At 43.3% G+C, this 15,644-nt stretch overlaps 1 protein-coding gene across 1 annotated transcript in view; it reads right to left on the bottom strand.

Moving 5' to 3' along the window:
• The window catches only part of LOC311100531 (zinc transporter ZIP11-like), a gene marked incomplete at its 5' end in the record, with an annotated part of 179,726 nt that overhangs the window by 61,673 nt on the left and 102,409 nt on the right, over nt 1-15,644 (bottom strand). The window lies entirely within an intron of this gene.

Genomic DNA, 15,644 nt, shown 5'->3' with positions numbered 1-15,644 from the left:
CATTGATTGACTGGCTGATCGGTAGGTAGATGTCCGTAATGATTTTGGTGATCCAACGGAGACTACGGTAAATTCTAATCCGAACACACTCCTAATCCCACAGTACAGAGATAGTGTAGATATCGGACCTAGATGTAATGTTGTTGTTTAATAGCCACCAATCCCTCTTTCCCCTCTTCCCACCCTCAGACACTGATGAAGAGCCTTTAGAGCAGGGAGCCAGACTAGCAGAAGGCAATGTGGTAGCTATGTCTGTATGCGTCACTCTAAGTAGTGGGTGTCCTTTCAATCACAGGGCTAAAAACTGCAACCAAAACATGTACATTTGCAACCCTTTGATTTGGCAGTGCGACAGCAATTTTTTATTGGTCGCTAGGGTGCCAGTGATTTTATTTTTTTGCTGGTCAAGTTCGTTTTTAGCTCACAATCTTTTTTAAAGTAGGCTACAAAAAAGTTCACTAAAATGTTCCAATCCCGATTAAAATGCAATGGCTGTTTAACATATTGGTTGGCTGGCTTTAGGACCATACTGGAGCATTACTCAGAGAGAAGCTGCCAGCCTGCGCACATTTCTCTAAGAGAGCAGAGACTATGGGCTTGTTCAACATTGCAGCCGACAGTGCAAGCGACTGCCGACTGACTGATCTACAACTCACCTTACATCATAAATAACTACTTCATATTATTTGTAGATCAGTCAGTTAGTCACCATTTACCCACAATGCATCACATATTTGATGCACTCGAACTCTGCCCTGTAAGCCTTGTGGCAAGCTGTATTATGCAGCGGTTACATTCACATTGACGTCGGCATTGGTGGCGCGTAATAGGTTAGGGAAAAATAAGCTTCCTTTAAAGTAAATTGAATAACATTTGCCAAAACTAGCTATATAATTACTCGTGGCTATACAGAAATAAATACAATCATTCAAAATACTACACAGAGAACATGATTTGGCAACAGAGGATTATTAGCTTCTTAAAAAAATTAGCTGATTGTTTTAAGCATGCAATTTGGTCAGCAGGTGCCGCAATTAGCCTATCAAATAGCCGATTGTTGAGTTGCAGCGGTTAGTAAAAAGCAGTTAAATAGGCCTAGGCCTATGACAATATTTCAAAATACAATTGTAGGAAAAACATAGTTTAGAAAGCAAATCACTATTGCTGAAAAGAGAACACAAAGAAAATACTAATATGTCTCTAGTTATTAAAAAAATGTATCTCCTAATTTAACTAATCTTATTTGCACCAGTCCAGTGGAGAGCATGGGCCATATCCCCGGTGAGTACATGCATATTCACTGTCTATCATTGAATCAGTACCACTGGAAAGTTTTTTGGGGGACAATAATTTCCTCCTCCAGGCTAGATGGATGTCATATTGTAAAATGTTTGTCTCCCGTTTTCGTAGGCCTAGATTTGATGGCTGCAATTAAGACAAGGTCGTTTTTACTGATCTGTTTGTCAGCCAGCAGAGTAAGCTACTAATTTGAGTCATCTGAAAAGATAAGTTGCTTATGTCTCCAGTAATATGAAGTGTAGTAGAATTGCATGAAATTTTTTTTATAAAAGGCCAAATGTTTCCCCTGCAAAGAAAGGAGAAGAAATGTATCTGATTAGGCCTACTCTATGTCATTACGCACTCAGGCATGCATTGTTCAGAACTGTCTGTTTTGCTAACAGTGATTGAGTTATATTATTAGCCTAAATTATGACTATGCAATCTACTCATCACATTAGGAATAGTAGCCTATCTTACATTAGTCTGCAAATGTGATGATAGATGCATGCACTCCTTTATTATGAAGGTGGAATTTTACTGTGAAAAAATAGCTTCCCCAAACTTCAAACTCACACGCCACCTACGGATGTCAGCATTTCAAGTCGGCATTGTTGTGACTTGATAGCGTGTATTATGCATCTATTTCACGTTGCACTGTATGCACAGTTCCACAAGTAAATTAGTACATTGATGATGAGGTTGAGTAGTGGTTGGCATTTGTACAGTATATGCCGTTCCATAGACCTTTAAACCTAATATTGCGGTGATAATTAACGGCTGGGGTCATTTTTGTTTGTTCTCCAAAAAGCATTTTAGGGGTTTTAAATTGAGTAGAAACGTAACAAATGCTTCAACTTGCCAATTTTGAGGGTTGTCCCCAGACCTCAAAAGTGGCCTCCTGATGTGGTTTATGCATTGTTGTGGACTTATTAGTACATTCAAATATTTTAGTTTTTCTACAGAAAGTGTGATTTTTTAAAAAGAAAATAAGAAAAATAGGACACCGGAAAAAATACAACCGGGAAAACAGAATTTACCAAAAAGATACAACTGATGTTATAGGGCCCTACAACCGTAGAGTGACTGTTCAAAATCGGTAACAATAACACCCTTTTTAAAATTGTGCAAAGGTTTTTTTCCCCCTCCAAACAATCATATAATATTCTCAAGTTAAAATGTTGTTCTTTTTGTATGGAAGGTAGGTCATTATAGGCTACTTTCCCCAGCCCACAAATCAAAGATAACATTTCAATTATGCCTGCATCATCCACTTTCCCAGGCCAGTATTCTTTTCATTTGGGCCAGTAGTTTCAGATGGCACTGGCCCGGTGTGCCACTGGCAAATTTACCTGAATGTCAAGCCCTGCTTAAAAGATGGGTAGTCATTATTAGCCTGGTTCTGTACGTAATGAATGTACATTATGGGACACAGTTCAGGTCATTATTGCCGGGCGGCGGTGAAAAATTGGTGGGACTAAATCATGTGCTGGTGCCCTCACCTGAAAAATTTGGTAGCACCAGTGCCACCAGTGGAAAAGGTTAGTCTAGAGCCCTAAATCAGCTGAATATATCATAATAGGACATTTATTTTTCACAATTACATGAGTTATGTGAGTAGGGGAGCTAAATAAAGAGAAAGGGACAGCAATATGAGAAGGCTTCAGGGTAGGCCCGCTAATTAGCGTGTACTTTATTCCCATATGGGGACTTTAGCGTGGGCAAACCTAGCATACGAGCTGGAGAAATGCAATTGCATGTGGCTGCCAATTCCCACTTCACTGGCTCTCATCTTGCATCAGAGCAGAAGTGGTAAGGAGATGGGGTTGTGTGTGTGTGTGTGTGTGTGTGTCTGTGGTGTGTGTGTGTGTGGTGTGTGTGTGCGTGTGTAGGGGGGCTGATTGATTGCAGCTGAGCAATGGGTTCCAGCACCCACAGTCAACCCCCCCAAGAGTAGAAACTGATCTACAGGAAGAGGGCTCTGATTATACTATCATTAACCTACTCATCTCTCTGATCATTGGGAATAAGTGCCAGGAAAACACACACACACACACACACACACACACACACACACACACACATACATACAAGCATCCCACACACAAACACACACACACCCACACACGTCCGTGCAAACACACAAGCATACCACACACACTTGAGAGCAATCTTGAGCATATTAAATATGATCATATTCACATACGCTCCATTGAGTGGGAAACGGAGGGACAAAGAACCCAGTTACCCATCCACACAAGGTCGAAGGATCAGATACGGGATGTACGTCAGCCATGGTTTAGGCTACTCGTACCAGAGTATGTGAGCGGGGCGGAGATGGAGCGGAGCGTGCCCAATTTGACTGGAGAATAGAGCGAGATACCCAAAGGTTGGAGCGTCGGCCTTCTCGCCCGCTCCAATTTAGCTCCAGTAGGGCTCACTTCACGACCTCAGGGCATGCCGTCCCAGCATGCATTTGTAGTCTACTTGTGCGCTGCTATAGCCCCTTGCTTTAGCTACTGTCATGGAGTTCTCTAAATATTTTCATAAAGAAACTGATAAAACACACAGGTGCTAAATCAAGGTGACTTACAAAGATGAGGACCAAGAGCAAGAGAGGGAGTGCAGTGATGTAGTGTCCACAACTAAAGAATCATTGTGGAATTTGACACTTATCCCAAAAGCATGATGGTGTACTTACTACGTGCTAAAAGAAAATAATGAGGTGGGTAGATTTCTAAAAATGATTTCTAAAAATGAATTCAAAGGCACTAATAAGTAATTTTTCGTTTAATTTGTATTTAATTCTAAATAAGTCACAGCCTATATGTGCAATTTATAGACTATAATGATTTAATACAACAAACTGTTATTTAAATCCTGAGCGCTGTATGTCCCTACCAGACTATTGTGTCGCACTCGCAAATGCTTCACAATGTATTTCTTTGTAGGCTATAGCCTTGAAATAATTAATTATCGTTCCTTCTTAGGCTCCCTGTCTGGCTCCTGACCTATTTAGAGTATTTATATGCTGTTTAATATGTAGCCTATTTGAAATGATATTCGCTTCTTACATTCACCTTTTCGTGTTTATTCAAATACTTTTCATTCAAATCCATAAGGTTTGGTTTCAATACTTAAAAACCAAATTGGTAGGTCCAGGTAGTCACAAAAATAGATGGGTGTAGGTTAAATAGTGATTTTAATGAGTGGAGTGAATTTGGACCCAGAGATCTTTTTCCTGTGAGAGCGGAGTGGTAGGAAAGGACATGGAGCACTGTACAAGCACCGCTCAACTCCGCTCACATGCTCTGACTCCTACACACTTATGAAAAGGGTCTAACCGTCCTCATGTGTAATTGCTCTATTAGGAAGAAAATACTGGGACAAATGAGAGCATTTAGTTCACTTAGATCCTTACAGACCATATACACGTAAAGTGTTGGTCCCATGTTTCATGAGCTGAAATAAAAGATCCCAGATATGTTCCATACGCACACAAATCATATTTCTCTCAAATTGTGTGTACAACTTTGTTTACATCCCTGTTAGTGAGCATTTCTTCTATGCCAAGATAATCCATCCACCTGACAGGTGTGGCATATCAAGAAGCTGATTAAACAGCATGATCATTACACAGGTGCACCTTGTGCTGGGGACAATTAAAGGCCACTCTAAAATGTGCAGTTTTGTGACACAACACAATGCCACAGATGTCTCAAGTTTTGAGGGAGCATGCAATTCGAATGCTGACTGCAGGAATATCCACCAGAGCTGTTGCCAGATAATTGAATGGTAATTTATCTACCATAAGTGGTCACACCAGACACTGACTGGTTTTCTGAACACGCCACTACATATTTTTTAAAGGTATCTGTGTCCAACAGATGCATATCTGTACTCTAACGTCAATTTAGAGAATTTGGCAGAACATCCAACCGGCCTCACAACCGCAGACCACATGTAACCCCGCCAGCCCAGAACCTCCACATCTGGCATCTTCACCTGAAGGATCGTCTGAGACCAGCCACCCAGACAGCTGATGAAACTGTGGGTTTGCACAACAAAATAATTTTCTGCACAAACTGTCAGGGAAGCTCATCTGTGTGCTTGTCATCCTCACCAGGGTCTTGACCGGACTGCCGTTCGGCGTTGTAACCGACTTCAGTGGGCAAATGCTCACCTTCGATGGCCACTGGCACGATGGAGAAGTGTGCTCTTCATGGATGAATCCCGGTTTCAACTATACCAGGCAGATGGCAGACAGCGTGTATGGCATCGTGTGGGCAAGTGGTATGCTGATGTCAACATTGTGAACAGAGTGCCCCATGGTGGCGGTGGGGTTATGGTATGGGCAGGCATAAGCTATGGACAACAAACAAATTGCATTTTGAATGCACAGAGATACCGTGACAAGATCCTGAGGCCCATTGTCATGCCATTCATCCACAGCCATCACCTCATGTTTCAGCATGATAATGCACGGCCCAAGTGGCAAAGATCTGTACACAATTCCTGGAAGCTGAAAATGTCCCTGTTCTTCCATGCCCTGCATACTCACCAGACATGTCGCCCATTGAGCATGTTTGGGATGCTCTGGATCACCGTGTACGACAGCATGTTCCAGTGCCTGCCAATATCCAGCAACTTCGCACAGCCATTGAAGAGGAGTGGGACAACATTCCACAGGCCACAATCAACAGCCTGATCAACTCTATCCGAAGGAGATGTATCGTGCTGCATGATGCATATGGTGGTCACACCAGACACTGACTGGTTTTCTGATCCACGCCACTACATTTAAAAAAAAAGGTATCTGTGACCAACAGATGCATATCTGTATTCCCAGTCATGTGAAATCCATAGATTAGGGCCTAATTTATTTATTTCAATTGACTGATTTCCTTATATGAACTGTAACTGAAATTGTTGCATGTTGCTTTTATATTTTTGTTCAGTGTAGACATTTGAGAGAGTAAATCTATTCATTCATTAATTGTATTATGAGTTGCTGAGAGAGAGGTAGGGAGGGAGAGAGAGAGGGAGAGAGAGAGAGAGAGATTATAAGATTATTCTAAGGAGGAAGTACCATCGGCGAGAGTAGAAAGCTAAAACTTCAATTTATGAAATTTAAGATACAGCTGAAGTAGATTAAGGAGTCAACTAGTCTCTTCTCGTGGTCAATACTGATAATAACATCTGGGGAATTCATACACTCCAATTACTAGTTACCCATGTCCTTTCCTGACTATGTGATTGTGTTTTCTGACTGCAAATCCTTGCAAACAACCGTTGCAAAGACAAACACTGGTTAACTCTGCCAGACGGTAAGTGAATCTAGGAAAGGACAGCACAGGACACAGGGGAAATCAGCTTCAATAGAAATTGAGTAAATACCAATAGTAGCACTGGGACACACACACTAAGAAATAACACTGAGAACCTCCCCCCCACACACCCACATACAGTTGAAGTCGAAAGTTTACATGCACCTTAGCCAAACACATTTAAACTCAGTTTTTCACAATGCCTGACATTTAATCCTTGAAAAAATTCCCTGTCTTAGGTCAGTTAGGATCACAACTTTATTTTAAGAATGTGAAATATCAGAATAATAGTAGAGAAAATGATTTATTTCAGCTTTTATTTATTTCATCACATTCCCAATGGGTCAGAAGTTTACATTCACTCAATTAGTATTTGGTAGCATTGCCTTTAAATTGTTTAACTTGGGTCAAACGTTTCGGGTAGCCTTCCACAAGCATCCCACAATAAGTTGGGTGAATTTTGGCCCAGTCCTCCTGACAGAGCTGGTGTAACTGACTCAAGTTTGTAGGCCTCCTTGCTCACACATGCTTTTTCAGATCTGTCCACAAATTTTCTATAGGATTAAGGTCAGGGCTTTGTGATGGCCACTCCAATACCTTGACTTTGTTGTCCTTAAGCCATTTTGCCTAAACTTTGGAAGTATGCTTGGGGTCATTGTCCATTTGGAAGGCCCATTTGCGACCAAGCTTTAACTTCCTGACTGATGTCTTGAGATGTTGCTTCAATATATCCACATTATTTTCTTTCCTCATGATGCCATCTATTTTGTGAAGTGCACCAGTCCCTCCTGCAGCAAAGCACCCCCACAGCATGATGCTGCCACCCCCGTGCTTCACGGTTGGGATGGTGTTCTTCGGCTTGCAAGCCTTCCCCTTTTTCCTCCAAACATAACGATGGTCATTATGGCCAAACAGTTCTATTTTTGTTTAATCAGAACAGAGGACATTTCTCCAAAAAGTACGATCTTTGTCCCCATGTGCAGTTGCAAACCGTAGTCAGGCTTTTTTATGGCGGTTTTGGAGCAGTGGCTTCTTCCTTGCTGAGCAGCCTTTCAGGTTATGTTGATATAGACTCGTTTTACTGTGGATATAGCTACTTTTGTACCTGTTTCCTCCAGCATCTTCACAAGGTCCTTTGCTGTTGTTCTGGGATTGATTTGCACTTTTCGCACCAAAGTACGTTAATCTCTAGGAAACAGAACGCATCTCCTTCCTGAGCGGTATGACAGCTGCGTGGTCCCATGGTGTTTGTACTTGCGTGCTATTGTTTATACAGATGAATGTGGTACCTTCAGGCATTTGGAAATTGCTCCCAAGGATGAACCAGACTTGTGGAGGTCTACAATTCTTTTTCTGAGGTCTTGGCTGATTTCTTTTGATTTTCCCATGATGTCAAGCAAAGAAGCACTGAGTTTGAAGGTAGGCCTTGAAATACATCCACAGGTGCACCCCCAATTGACTCAAATGATGTCAATTAACCTATCAGAAGCTTCTAAAGCCATGACATAATTTTCTGGAATTTTCCAAGCTGTTTAAAGGCAACGTCAACTTAGTGTATGTAAACTTCTGACCCACTGGAATTGTGATACAGTGACTTATAAGTGAAATAATCTGTCTGTAAACAATTGTTGAAAAAATTACTTGTGTCATGCACAAAGTAGATGTCCTAACCGACTTGCCAAAACAATAGTTTGTTAACAAGAAATTTGTGGAGTGGTTGAAAAACTAGTTTTAATGACTCCAACCTAAGTGTATGTAAACTTCCGACTTCAACTGTAGTACACACACAGCACAGACAGGTCGTACTAATGCTCTCTTTGTGAAACCATCTTCTCTCCACATCCAGTGATTAAAATACAGCTATGTCAAAAGCTGGAAATAATGATTGTCTAGCGTATTCTATCATATAGTCTGCCCATTGAAAGCCATTCATTACAGCAGCCACTAGGGGCCTTAGGGAGAAAAGGTGTTGAAGGATCACAGTAATTAGCATGTGATGGATAGGAGCCATCAGACATTGTCCGGGACCACATCCCTCTAAGAAAAGGAGTGTGTGTGCTGTGGCTGAATGTCACTGTGGATTATATTTGGCAAGGTTTGATTGCCAATCTCTAGTACAGCCATTCTACCTGTCAATCACTTGTCACATCACACATGCACCCGCACACACTCCTCTGACTCATAACACCATCCATTTTCTCCACAGGCTAATGGGTCACATATTACAAAGAAATGGGCAGGGAGGGGGGAGATGAGACCACACACAGACACTTGACCACAGTTCAACCACATTAATGGAATCACTGCTGTAGATTGTGACTTATAACGGTCGGAGCATGTCGAACCGTGTCCCCTCTCCAGGCTTACCATGGCTGTCATCTCATCTCATCTCCTTTTTAATGTCACATACACAAGTACAGTGAAATGCCTTTCTTGCAAGCTCTAACCCCAACAATGCAGTAATCAATATCAATGTAGTACTAAAAATAAGGAAGAACAAAAATACACAATAAATAAACAATAAGAAGAACATGAGAAAGTATGAAGCTATATATAGGGTCAGTTCCAATACCCTATTTACAATGTGCAGAGATACTGCAATGATAGATGTAGATATGTATAGGGGTAAGGTGACTATGCATCAGGATGGATGATAAACAGAGTAGCAGCAGTATAAATTAAGATTGTATGTGAGTGTGTGTGTTGGAGTGTCAGTGTGCGTGGGTGTGTAGAGTCCTGTGAGTGTGCATAGAGAAATAAATACAAGGATCAACTCAGATAGTCCGTGAAGCCATTTTGTTAGCTATTTTGCAGTCTTTTGGATGGGGATAGAAACTGTTCAGGAGCCTATTGGTGTCAGACTTGATGCACCGGTACTGCTTGCCGTGCGGAAGCAGAGAGAACAGTTTATGGCTTGGGTGGCTGGAGTCTTTAACAATTTTCTGGGCCTTCCCTTCACACTGCCTGATATAGAGTTCCTGGATGGCAGGGAGCTCGGCCCCAGTGATGTACTGGGCTATCTGCACCCTGCGGTGCTGTTGCCATACCAAGCAATGATGCAGCCAGTCAAGATGCTCTCAGTGATGCAGCTGTAGATTTGAGGGCCCATGCCAAACATTTTCAACCTCCTGATGGGGAAGAGGCGCTGTCGCACCTTCTTCACGACTGTGAGTGTGTACCATTTTAAGTAGTAATTTGGACCCCGAGGAACTTCACCCGCTCCACGGCAGCCCCGTCGCCGTGGATAGGGTTGTGCTCGCTCCCCTGTTTCCTGTAGTCCACTATCAACTCCTTGGTCGTACTGACGTTGAGGGAGAGGTTGTTGTCCTGGCACCACACTGCCAGGTCAAGGACCTCCTCCCTGTAGGCTGTCTCATCGTAGCCGGTAATCAGGCCTACCACCGCTGTGTCTTAAGTAAACGTGGTGATGGTGTCGTGCGTGGCCACGCATTCATGGGTGAACAGGGAGTACAGGAGGAGACTAAGCACACACCCCTGTGGGGCCCCCGTGTTGAGGGTCAGCCTGGCGGAGGTGATGTTGCCTACCCTCACTACCTGGGGTCGGTCCGTCAGGAAGTCCAGGATCCAGTTGCAGAGGGAGATGTTCAGTCCCAAGCTTGGTGACGAGCTTGGAGGGGACAATGGTGTTGAACGCTGACCTGTAGTCAATGAACAGCATTCTCACATAGGTAGTCCTCTTATCTAGATGGGTGAGGGCACTGTGGACTGCAATTGAGATTGTGTCAGCTATGGATCTGTTGGGGCGGTATGCAAATTGGAGTGGGTCTAGGATGTCTGGGGTGATAGAGTTGATGTGTGCCATAACCAGCCTTTCAAAGCACTTCATGATTACAGATGTGAGCGCTACAGGGTGGTAGTCATTGTGGCATGAAGCCTTACAGTTATTGGGAACAGGAATGATGGTAGTCATCTTAAAATATGTGGGATTTACAGACTGGGACAAGGAGAGTTGAAAATTACAGTGAATATGCCTACCAGCTGATCTGCGCATTCTCTGAGAACACGCCCTGGAATACCATCCGGCCCCACGGCCTTGTGAGCCTTAACCTGATCAAGTCGGCATCGGAGAGAGAGATCACCCAGTCATCTGGTTCCTGATTGATCTTCTGCTTGTAAATAGGAAGCAGGAGTACGGAGTCATGATCTAATTTGCCGAATGGCAGATGAGGGAGGGCCTTGTACAGTGGGGAGAGCAAGTATTTGATACACTGCTGATTTTGCAGGTTTTCCTACTTACAAAGCATGTAGAGGTCTGTAATTTTTATCATAGTTACACTTCAACTGTGAGAGAGACGGAATCAAAAAAATAATAATCCAGAAAATCACATTGTATGATTTTTAAGTAATTCATTTGCATTTTATTGCATGACATAAGTATTTGATCACCTACCAACCAGTAAGAATTCCGGCTCTCACAGCCCTCCTGTTCTCCACTCATTACCTGTATTAACTGCACCTGTTTGAACTCGTTACCTGTAGAAAAGACACCTGTCCACACACTCAATCAAACAGACTCCAACCTCTCCACAATGGCCAAGACCAGAGAGCTGTGTAAGGACATCAGGGATAAAATTGTAGACCTGCACAAGGCTGGGATGGGCTACAGGACAATAGGCAAGCAGCTTGGTGAGAAGGCAACAACTGTTGCGCAATTATTAGAAAATGGAAGAAGTTCAAGATGACGGTCAATCACCCTCGGTCTGGGGCTCCATGCAAGATCTCAACTCGTGGGGCATCAATGATCATGAGGAAGGTGAGGGATCAGCCCAGAACTACACGGCAGGACCTGGTCAATGACCTGAAGAGAGCTGGGACCACAGTCTCAAAGAAAACCATTAGTAACACACGACTCCGTCATGGATTAAAATCCTGCAGCGCACGCAAGGTCCCCCTGCTCAAGCCAGCGCATGTCCAGGCCTGTCTGAAGTTTGCCAATGACCATCTGGATGATCCAGAGGAGGAATGGGAGAAGGTCATGTGGTCTGATGAGACAAAAATATAGCTTTTTGGTCTAAACTCCACTCGACGTGTTTGGAGGAAGAAGAAGGATGAGTACAACCCCAAGAACACCATCCCAACCGTGAAGCATGGAGGTGGAAACATCATTCTTTGGGGATGCTTTTCTGCAAAGGGGACAGGACGACTGCACCGTATTGAGTGGAGGATGGATGGGCCATGTATCGCGAGATCTTGGCCAACAACCTCCTTCCCTCAGTAAGAGCATTGAAGATGGGTCGTGGCTGGGTCTTCCAGCATGACAACGACCCGAAACACACAGCCAGGGTAACTAAGGAGTGGCTCCGTAAGAAGCATCTCAAGGTCCTGGAGTGGCCTAGCCAGTCTCCAGACCTGAACCCAATAGAAAATCTTTGGAGGGAGCTGAAAGTCCGTATTGCCCAGCGACAGCCACGAAACCTGAAGGATCTGGAGAAGGTATGTATGGAGGAGTGGGCCAAACTCCCTGCTGCAGTGTGTGCAAACCTGGTCAAGACCTACAGGAAACGTATGATCTCTGTAATTGCAAACAAAGGTTTCTGTACCAAATATTAAGTTCTGCTTTTCTGATGTATCAAATACTTATGTCATGCAATAAAATGCAAATTCATTACTTAAAAATCATACAATGTGATTTTCTGGATTTTTGTTTTAGATTCCGTCTCTCACAGTTGAAGTGTACCTATGATAAAAATTACAGACCTCTACATGCTTTGTAAGTAGGAAAACCTGCAAAATCGGCAGTGTATCAAATACTTGTTCTCCCCACTGTATGTTTCCTTGTGGGTAGAGTAACAGTGGTCTAAGACTCTATCGCCCCTAGTGGTGAAGGAGACGTGTTGATGGAAGTTGGGCATCACGTGTCTTAATGACGCAGAATTAAAATCGCTGTCGACGAAGAAGGCAGCCTCTGGATGCAAGTTTTCCTGCTTGTTTATAGACTCGTACAGTTCGTTAAGTGCCAGCTTGTTTTATTTCTTGTCCTGAGGTGGAATGTATACAGTCACGATAACAGCTGAAAACTCCCTCGGGAGGTAGAAGGGTGCTATTTAGTCTCTCTCTCTCAGTTAGTCTGACAGGGGAGACATAGGCCAACCACAGGGGACAAGGCATTAAACCATCAGTGTCTGTGGTTTGTGTGTATAACTGTGTGTGTGTGTGTGTTTATGTGTGTGGTGTGTGAGTATTTGCAAGATAGTACGATAAGGGAGAAAGAAAGTGAGGATGTGAGAGAGAGAAAAACACAGAAAGACAGAGAGAGAGAGACAGAGAAAGAGAGAGTGATAGAAGACCGAGGACAAAGCATGCATGACAGCGTGAGAGTAAAGTAGCAGAAGCCTTGGGATACACAGTGCAGTATTGTGTGGCAATAAACTACAGCGGACAACACACTTTTCAAAACACCAGCTAAAAGGGAATAAGATTGAAACGTCTTCCACAAACAGCTCCTTCTCTCGTTGCAGTCCAAAAGTGATGGTGCCTGGACAAAGGCTGTGCCCCTTCTCTTAAGGAAAGGCTGTACCTCATGTTGCATTGACCAAGGCCTTTTCATTCCCTTTGTGTCTGCTTTTCACCGTCTCCATGTCCAACACAAACACGCTGACCATGTGAGCAAGTGTCCAACTGTTGACCCTCAACAGTGGAACAAGCTCAGAGAGAAATACTACTGTGTTCTTAATGGCACTTAACACTGTAAGAGAGACTTCTCAGCTACACTTCACATCTAAGCTATAGTGAGAGAGAGAGAGAGAGAGAGAGAGGGGGGGGGGGGGGGGGGGGGGGGGGCTCTGTTCACAAACAGAATTAGACCCAACCAAATCATGAGAAAACAAAAAGAGAATTACTTAACATCTTAGAAAGAATTAACAAAAAAACTGCAAACTAGAATGCTATTTGGCCCTAAACAGAGAGTACACAGTATTGTTTATTTCCCTTTTGTTTAATATCTACTTCACTTGCTTTGGCAATGTTAACGTACGTTTCCCATGCCAATAAAGCCCTTAAATTGAATTGAATTGAAATTGAGAACAGTGTCTTGTAGGGTTGGGTGATGTCAACCTTTGTTCTATTGTGAACAAAGGTTGACCACTGTTGGGCTATAGCGCAAAATCGTATTCAACAACTGGACGAGTCATGACGAAAGATAATGTTGTGAAACCCAGGACAGAGCCTAAGTGCAGGCAAATCCTTTTTCGAATATTCCTTTCTGGTGGCCCTTCACCATTAAACAGGTTTGTGTGTGTCTGTCTGTATGTGTGTATGGCGCACACATGACGGAGCAAAGTGACAATCAACTGATGAGGAACGGGCTGTCTTGCCATAGTGAGTTAGTTTATAAATCATGGGCTGGATAGAAGCAAAGTCTACCGTCTTGAGAACTGGATAATAATTGCTTTATTTTCCTCATACCTCTATTAGTATAATTTGTTCAACCTCTCGATCTCTCATAAAACTGCGATTGAGAATAGCGTATGCCAAGGACTATAGACTAAGCGGCAACTTAATGACACCATAGGCTATTAGAATATTTGGAAAATAAGCTACTGTGCATAACTTTCACTTGTCTTAAAGCTTTTATGATAGGTTTAGTAGGAGGATTGGCCATCTGGTTTTCAACCTGGCATGGAGGGATTTTTCTGCCCTGCACGGATAATTTTAAACTTGATTAAGTTTAAACTTGATTAAACTTGTCATTACATTTTCCTATAGGCTATTGATATTGTTTGTTCTCTCTCATTATTAGTCCCCTGGCTTTTTTGCCATTCAAGCAACATTTTGAGTTGGAACTCCATTCGATTCATTTTATGTTAGATCAGGATAGAAAGCTATGCATGCATAAAACTATGTAAGCGTAGCCTAGCCCAAAGTCATATTCATTACCTACTGAATGGAGAGAGAAGGGAATATAGCCTACGTTTTTTTTAAACAGCTAGACACAAGATAGTTAAGGAATGTCCGTTATATATATATAAACTTTTTCAGGACCCTGTCTTTCAAAGATCATTCGTAAAAATCCAAATAACTTCACAGATCATTGTAAAGGGTTTAAACACTGTTTCCCATGCTTGTTCAATGAACCATGGACAATTAATGAGCATGCACCTGTGGAACGGTCGTTAAGACACTAACAGCTTACAGACGGTAGGCAATTAAGGTCACAGTTATGAAAATTTAGGACACTAAAGAGGCCTTTCTACTGACTATGAAAAACACCAAAAGAAAGGTGCCCAGGGTTAATCTGTGTGAACGTGCCTTAGGCATGCTGCAAGGAGGCATGAGGACTGCAGATGTGGCCAGGGCAATAAATTGCAATGTCTGTACTATGAGACGCCTAAGAGAGCGCTACAGGGAGACAGGACGGACAGCTGATCGTCCTCGCAGTGGCAGACCACGTGTAACAACACCTGCACAGGATCAGTACATTTGAACATCACACCTGCGGGACAGGTACAGGATGGCAACAACAACTGCCTTAGTTACACCAGGAACGCACAATCCCTCCATCAGTGATCAGACTGTCTGCAATAGGCTAAGAGAGAGGCTGGACTGAGGGATTATAGGCCTGTTGTAAGGCAGGTCCTCACCAGATATCACCGGCAACAACGTTGCCTATGGGCACAAACCCACCATCGCTGGACCAGACAGGACTGGCAAAAAGTGCTCTTCACCGACGAGTCGCGGCTTTGTCTCACCAGGGGTGATGGTCGGATTCGCTTTTATCGTCGAAGGAATGAGCGTTACACCGAGGCCTGTACTCTGGAGCGGGATCAATTTGGAGGTGGAGGGTCCATCATGGTCTGGGGCGGTGTGTCACAGCATCATCGGACTGAGCCTGTTGTCATTGCAGGCAATCTCAATGCTGTGCGTTACAGGGAAGACATCCTCCTCCCTCATGTGGTACCCTTCCTGCAGGCTCATCCTGACATGACCCTCCAGCATCACAATGCCACCACCCATACTGCTCGTTCTGTGCGTGATTTCCTGCAAGACAGGAATGTCAGTGTTCTGCCATGGCCAGCATAG

Source organism: Coregonus lavaretus (assembly GCF_964263955.1).
Source record: "Coregonus lavaretus genome assembly, chromosome: 25".
Classification (NCBI taxonomy): domain Eukaryota; kingdom Metazoa; phylum Chordata; class Actinopteri; order Salmoniformes; family Salmonidae; genus Coregonus; species Coregonus lavaretus.
Note: the sequence above shows the minus strand (reverse complement) of the source record. Positions and strands in the feature narration are given on the sequence as shown.